Raw genomic sequence first — 7,932 nt, 5'->3', positions numbered from 1 at the left:
GCATCCCATTTGGTGTTTACACTCAGTTGTCTCTAGTAGGCAAGTTGCAAATGTTCGCCTTTATTAACGCATGTGTCTTCTCATTACCCTGAAAAGCAGACGGGTCTATGGTGTCTTCGAGAAAGAAATACTGGCTGGTTTCTTAGAGCAACTTCGAATTCCAGCCCCTTGTACCATGCTCAGATTGCTGTGCAACTTAGAGGGGGCCCCTTGGCTCCTGCCAAAGTGGCAAGAGGTCAGCACTGAGGGAGTGGTTGGCAGGACAGGTCGCCAACATCAAAGGAAAGCTGAGCTACTGTTCACAGCTGCTCTCTATCCAGGCCCTTTGTAGGAAGCCCTCCGATTTACCTGTGGGTTCGTGTGGGAGCCCACGCAGGTGTGTTTTCTGTGTGCTCAGCCTCCCTTGTAGAACCAGTCCTCCCTACTCTCGGTTCAGATAATTCAGGTCGAGGGTGGGCACATGACCCGGACCAGGCCAATTACAATTGTACGTATTCCTGGGTATGTAACAAGCCAGAAAAGTCAGAATCAATTTAGGACCTTTCTGGAGGTATTGGAAGAGGGACTCTTTTCATGGTTTGCTAAGTTGGTGGAATGAATGTAAAATTTCTTTGCCATCGTTTGGGAAAAGCCTGCCTAGGAATAAAACCAATGTGAAAGAAAGCAGGGCTAAAATTGAGAGGTGGAATCCTAATTACATGGTTTTAGTACTTGGGTCAAGCTGTGCCTGAAACTCATAGACTTTCCATTACCTGAGCCAATGCCACCTTTTTGCCTTAATCCAGCGTGGGTTTAGTTTCTATAGTTTACAATCAAAAGAGCTCTGTTTCATACTCTAAGTATATAAATTTGGACATGTTCTATTTCTGAGACTCAGTTTTCTCATAGGTAAAATAGCGATAATAATGCTCTATCTACAGCTATTGAACAGAGCCAGTCACAGGACCAAGAATATTATCTTTCCTTGGCCATATTGACCATTTTGGTCCTAGTTTTCTCTTGCAAAATGGGTGAACAAGACTGCTTGACCTCCCAGGAATGGAAGCAGTTGGGATAATGGATGTGGAAAGGAACCTGTACACTTATATGGAATTTTTTTTTCTAGGGGTAAACACATTTAAAAAAAAACTTTTTATTTTTGAGATGATTGTAGATCCATATGCAGTGGTAAGAAACAACACGGTCGGTCACCGTGGCTCACGCCTGTAATCCCAGCACTTTGGGAGGCCAAGGCAGGTGGATCATGAGGTCGGGAGCTGGAGACCACCCTAGCCAACATGGTGAAACCCCATCTCTACTAAAAATACAAAAATTAGCCGGATGTGGTGGTGCGTACCTGTAATCCCAGCTACTCAGGAGGCTGAGGCAGGAGAATCACTTGAACCCAGGAGGGGAAGGTTGCAGTGAGCCGAGATTGCACCACTGCCCTCCAGCCTGGGTGAGAGAGCGAGATTCTATCTCAAAAAAAGAAAAAAGAAAAAAAAAAAAAGGAAGCAATACACCCTTCACCTGGTTTCCCCAGTGGTAACGTCTTGCATTACTATAGTAAATAGCAGAATTAGGAAATTGGCATTGATGCAGTACATTGACCTTAGAATTTCACCACTTTTACATGCATGCAATTGTGCATGTGTGTGTGTGTATACTAAGTTCTATGCAATGTGAGTTCGTATGGCCACCACCACAGTCAGAATATAGAATACAAGGATCCCTTATGCTATCTTGTTTTAGCCTCCTCCCCTCTCATTTTGCCAAACCCCCGACAGCTGTCAATCTGTTCACCAGCTCTGCAATTTTATTATTTCAAAAATATTGTATACACAGAAACATGTGAGAGATAACTTTTTGAGATTGGCTCTTTTCACTCAGCATGATTACACTGAGATCCATCCAACTTGCCGCAGGTATCCGTAGTTTCTCCGTTGTATTGCTGAATGGTGTCTCACAGTACGGATGTAGTACAGTTTAACATATTAATAGAGGGCATTTTGGTTGTCTCCAGCTTTTCTGGCTGTAACAAATAAAGTTTCTATGAACATTGTATATAAATTTTTGTTAAAAACACAAGATTTTGAAATGAAAATTTCTCTGGGATAAAGGCCCAAGAATGTAATTGCTAAATAAGTCCAGTTTTAGTTTTAAAAGAAACTGATAGCCAGGCACGGTGGCTCATGCCTGTAATCCCAGCACTTTGGGAGGCCGAGACGGGCAGATCGCTTGAGCCCAGGAGTTCAAGACCATCCTGGGCAACATGGCAAAAACCTGTCCCTACCCAAACAAAATACAAGAATTAGCTGGACATGGTAACATACACCTGTAGTCCCAGCTACTTGAGGGGCTGAGGCAGAAGGATTGCTTGAGTCCAGGAGGTTGAGGCTGCAGTGAGCCATCATGGTGCCACTGCACTCCAGTCTGGTGGACAGAGTGAGAACCTGTCTCAAAAAAACCAAACCAAAACCAAAACCAAAAAACTGACAAACTATTTTTTAGCATGGCTGTACTATTTTTTATTTTACCAGCAGTGTATAAGCGGTCTGATTTTTTTGCATCCTCAGCAGCATTTGGTGTCATCACTGTATTTTATTTTAGCCATTCTGGTAGGTATGTAATGCTATCTTGTACTTTTAATTGTTATTTTTCTAATTGCTAGTGATGTTGAATATCTTTTTACATGCTTGTTTCCCATCTGTACATCCTCTTCAGTGAAATGTCTGTTACATGTCTTTTGCCCATTTTCTAATTGGATTGTCGAGTTTAGAGAATTGTTATGTACTCTAGATACAAGTCCTTTGTCTAACATGTGATTTTCAAATAATTTTTCCCAATCTGTAGCTTGTCTTTTTGTCCTCTTAACATAAGCTTTTACAAGAAAAGCTTTTAATTTTGGTAAGGTTCAATTGATCAATTTCTTCTCTTTTTCTGAGACAGGGTCTCAACCTGTTGTCCAGGCTGGAGTGCAGTGGCACGATCACGACTCACTGTAGCTTTGACATCCCAGGCTCAAGCAATCCTGCCACCTCATCCTCCTGAGTAGCTGGGACTACAGGCGCACGCCACCATGGCTAGGTAATTTTTTAAAAAATACATTTTTAGTAAAGACGAGGTTCCTCTGTGTTGCCCAGGCTGGTCTCAAACTCCTAAGCTCAAGTGATCCTCCTGCCTCAGCCTCCCAAAGTTCAGGGATTACAGGCGTGAGCCACCACAGCTGGCATCTCCCTAAGTATTTAGGTCTTCTTTGGTTTCTTTCATTGGCACTTTGTAATTTCAGCATAAGGATACCGTGTATGTTTTGTTTGATCTGTTTGATAACTATTTCCCTTTCTTTGGGCAATTGTTAATTGTGCTGCATTTTTAAATTTTGGTTTCCACTTGTTCATAGTCAGCATATAGAAATGCAATTGGCCGGTCGCGGTGGCTCAAGCCTGTAATCCCAGCACTTTGGGAGGCCGAGACGGGCGGATCACGAGGTCAGCAGATCGAGACCATCCTGGCTAACACGGTGACACCCCGTCTCTGCTAAAAAATACAAAAAAAAAAAAACTAGCCGGGCGTGGTGGCGGGCACCTGTAGTCCCAGCTACTCAGGTGGCTGAGACAGGAGAATGGCGTAAACCCGGGAGGCGGAGCTTGCAGTGAGCTGAGATCTGGCCACTGCACTCTAGCCTGGGCGACAGAGCGAGACTCCGTCTCAAAAAAAAAAAAAAAAAAGAAATGCAATTGATGTTTGTGTGTTGATCTTGTATCCTGTGATCTTATTGAACTCAATTATTAGTCCTATGAAGTTTTGTTTTGTTTTGCAGATTCCTTGGGATTGCAACCATATTGTCTGCAAATAAGGACATTTCTATCTTCTTTTTTACTCTAAATGACTTTTATTTCTTTTTCTTCCCTTACTGCAATGACTAAAACTTCCAGTACATTGTTGAATAAGAGTGGTGAGAGCAGGCATCCTTATCTTGTTCCCGTCTTAGAAGGACAGCATTCAATCTTTCACTATTGAGTATGATGTTAGCTTTAGGTTTGTGCAGATGTTCTTTATGAGATCAAGCAAGTTCCCCTTTATTCCCAATGTACTGAGTGCCTTTAATCATTGATGGGTGTTGAAGTTGCCAAATGTTCTTCAATGTCAATGGTTATGATCATATTTTTCTTCTTTGCCCTCTTGATATGGTGAATCACATTAACTATCAAGTATTGAGCTAGCTGTACATATGTGGAATAAATGCCATGTGGTCATGGGATTTATACATTGTTAGATTCAACTGGCTAAAATTTTGTTCAGAATTTTTGTCCATATTTTAATTGGAACTTGTTTTACTGTTGAGTTTTGTGAGATTCATATATTTAATGTACAAGTTCTCTGTTAGATATATAGGTTGCAAATCTTTTCTCCCAGTCTATAGCATGTCTTTTCATCCTCCTTACAGGTCTTTTGCTGAGCAAAAGTTTCAAATTTAGATAAGGTTGAATATATCAATCTGCTATGAACTGAATTGTGTCCTTCAAAAATTCCTATGTTGAATTTTCTAACTCCCAATGAGACTCAGTGTGACTCTGTTTTGGCCTGAGAGGAGGTGATAGAGGTTAAATGAGGTCATAAGGGTAGGGCCTGAATCCCACAGGGCTGGTGCTCTTACAAGAAGAAGAGAGACAGGAGAAAGAGGAGCAACAAAGAAAGCTTTGAAAGAGCAGCCATTGACCTTGAGGAAGTCCAGGAAAGGAGCGTCCAGGAAGTGGGAGAAGAAACTTTTTCAGTGTGGAGAGAGATCCTGATACTTCAGAAGCCCCTGATAATTTAAATCTTTTTATACAGAAACAACCTGCTATGCCTTGGGATCAAAATCTAGAACAATCAAATGGAAATTGCAGTGAAGATGAACAAAAGGGAAGGCAGAAATGTAGAGAAAGGAGGAGGAGAAGCAGGCAGGAAGAGAGAGTGAGAAAAAGACGACAAAAATGAAAAGGAGCTGGAAGATGAACAGGAAAAAAAAAAAAAAAGAAAAGGAAAAGGGAAATGAGAAACAGTATCCCAAGAAAAGATGAGTCAGCAAATCCTTCATGGACAATCTCTGGGCAAAGTTTAAGTTAAACAGCTGCCCACAATACAAGAGAGTCTATCACTCTTATTTGAATTTGGCATGACACATCAACAGATAAGTCAATGGTTTTGTAAAAAGAGGAAGAAATATAACAAACAAATGTCCAAGAGAAAGCATAAGAAAACACATAGGAGATGGGGTCTCTCTGTATTGCCAAGGCTGGCCTCGAACTCCTGTCCTCAAGCGATCTTCCCACCTTGGCCTCCAGAAATGCTGTGAATCCAGGCATGAGCCATCGCACCTGGCTAAGACAATTTATATGACACCATTCTCACCAATAAATGGAGTTCTGAAGGGATAAACAAGAAAATATTAACAATCGTTAATTCTGTGGAGTAGAAGTAAATGAGGGGATTGAAAAGGAGGTTTTATACAGTTTATTTTTACCCTACTGTAGATTTACAGTTTTTATAATGGATGTTAATTCATTTTATTTAAGAAAAAAATCAATGAATAAATTTAAAAAAAAAAAAGAAGAAGAAGAGAGACTCCTCTCACACAAGGACACTGTGAGAAAGCAGCTGTCTACCAGCCAGGAAGGGAGCCCTCACCAGAAGCTGAACCCTATCAGACCTTGATCTTGGACCTCCAGCCTACAGAGCTGTGAGAAAATACATTGGTGTTGTTTCAGCCACCTAGTCTATGGTATTTTGTTATGGCAGCCTAAGCAGGCTAATATATCATCTTACCTTTTGTGGCCCATGATTTTGGTGTCAAATCTAAGGACACTTTGCCTAGTCTGCATTTTAATTCAAGTGTGTTTTCAAGTCATAAGGAAATCAACCTGTAATTATGGAATTTCAGGCTAGTAGCAAGGACATTCTGCATCAGAAAAGGGCCTCTTTGAACCGTCCGTCATCCTACACCCAGCTCAGTCTCCTGAGCTGGCTCCGGCCAGCTGGCTGGCTCCTTGCGAGTAACCTCAAGAAGTAATATCTGTGTATAGATCACGAGGACGTGTGATGCTCGCCTGTTGGTACAAAACCTTAAAAGAGTAAGTGGGTCCAATAAATTCCAACTGTTCCTACGGGAAATTATTGTCTTCTAAGTTTAAGATTCCTTTCCACATCCATTATCCCAACTGAGCTCTAATCCTCTGAGGTGAAGCAACTTTGATACCCTTTTCACAGAGGGGTAGACTGGAGCTTCCACAGGACCATGTGGAAACAGGAACTGATTTTCAGCTAAGAACTGTCCTCAGGGATTGGCTACTGTTTTTTAGGAGTAATAAAAAGAAACCTCTCCAGCTAGCTAGAGGCCCAAAGGGCTCTTCAGTGGACATATGTTGAGATACCTCCTGGGTCCCAAAGTGGGAGATCTCCTGGGTCTCAAAGGTGTGGGACCCTGTCCTTACACGTCTCTCTCTGCTTTTCTCTACTCCTTTGCTCCATTCACTGGGCTTCTCACACGATGCGTCCTGGTTTCCCTAGAGTAGAACTCCTGCAACATAGTGCCCAGTTCCTTGGAAAGGGAGTGTGATTGGCCCAGCCTGAGCCATCATTAGGTGAGGAAGGAGACTGTCTAAGTACAGTTTAAGTCACTTGAGGCTCTCACGCATGGGAGTGGAACTGGATGAGCTGTGTCGACCTGAGCTGTTTGGAAAGAGACTGAACTGAATTGAACAAAACTGAACAAGCCTTCAATACTGCTACTTCTATCCCTCATCTTACAGATGTAGAAACAGAAGCTCATGGAGTTAAATAAATTGCCCATCTAGGTCCAAATTAGTTCAGTAGGAAGTTCCTCATCAGAACAAATTAATAAAATCGGGCTGTTCTCTTCACAGCCATGATGACCCCAAGCTGGTCCTAAAGTTGGTCCCTGATTGATTTCAGCGAATAATTTCTTAGACGGAATTGAATGTGTTAAGGATAATGGCTTAAGCTCAGCCTATGGCATTTGGCTCAGTGGATTTCCAATGACACTCATGCAAAGGGCTTCTGAGTTTTGGTAGAAAGAGCATAAAATGTTAGGGAGCGTTTTTCAGGAATATTTTGGAGTACAAATGATCAAAACTAGACTCAAACTGCTTTAAGGAAATATACTGAGAAGTCCCAGAGTGCAGGTAGCTTTAGGCATGATGGAAGGTAGAGATTCAAACAAAGATACCAAAGCTCTCTCACTCCACCTCTCAGCTCTTTCGTCTGTATTTTCTTTACTACCCAGCAGGCTCACGCCACAGGGTAGCAAAGGAAGCCACTAGCGGCTTTAGGCTTACACAGTCCTCAGGGCTACTGCACCCCATGAAGCAGAAAGCGTGTCTATTCCCAAACCTTAAAACAGAAGCCCCAAGGTGTGATCTGACTGGCCCAGCGTGGGTCTGTGCCCATCCTGACCTGATCATGCATTGGACGGGGGAAGCAGAGATAATCTAATGATCAGGCTGAGGATACCAAACTACATGAATGGTTTCCTCACAAGGACAGGAACCTGGATATTTCTGTTCCTAAATTGTATAAAAAGAGCCTGTGACGAAATTGCAGAAAAAAACAGAGTAGGGTAGTGGTTACTGTGTGCTTTTCTTTGCCGTGTGAGTTACCCAGAGGTAACTCTGGGTGGTGTGTAATGGTGCCTTATTCACAGTCTCTGCCCAGCACCTGCCAGGCTGCGGGTTCTTCACCACTTCCTATTGTTGTGTGTGATGGTGCCATGATGGGAAGGCAGGCCTTCCCTTTACCCTGGCCTTCAGGAGTTGGCTAGCTCAGGTGCTCAAGGTTGAGAAAAGATGCAAAGGAATTAAACCCCAAGATCCTTCTTTAAAAACAGCAATCAGTGAAATCACTCCAGGTGAAGGTTCTAGAATCTAGATCAGTGGTTCGCCTGGCTTTCGGATT

At 42.5% G+C, this 7,932-nt stretch overlaps 1 pseudogene; it reads left to right on the top strand.

Annotated features, from left to right (window-relative positions):
* Positions 1-3,403: 3,403 nt before the first annotated feature.
* LOC111542244 lies at positions 3,404-5,276 on the top strand (annotated as a pseudogene).
* The last annotated feature ends 2,656 nt before the right edge of the window (positions 5,277-7,932 follow it).

The sequence above is a fragment of the Piliocolobus tephrosceles genome, chromosome 15 (genome assembly GCF_002776525.5).
Source record: "Piliocolobus tephrosceles isolate RC106 chromosome 15, ASM277652v3, whole genome shotgun sequence".
In the NCBI taxonomy this organism is placed as follows: Eukaryota; Metazoa; Chordata; class Mammalia; order Primates; family Cercopithecidae; genus Piliocolobus; species Piliocolobus tephrosceles.
This window is presented reverse-complemented; position numbering and strand designations above follow the sequence as displayed.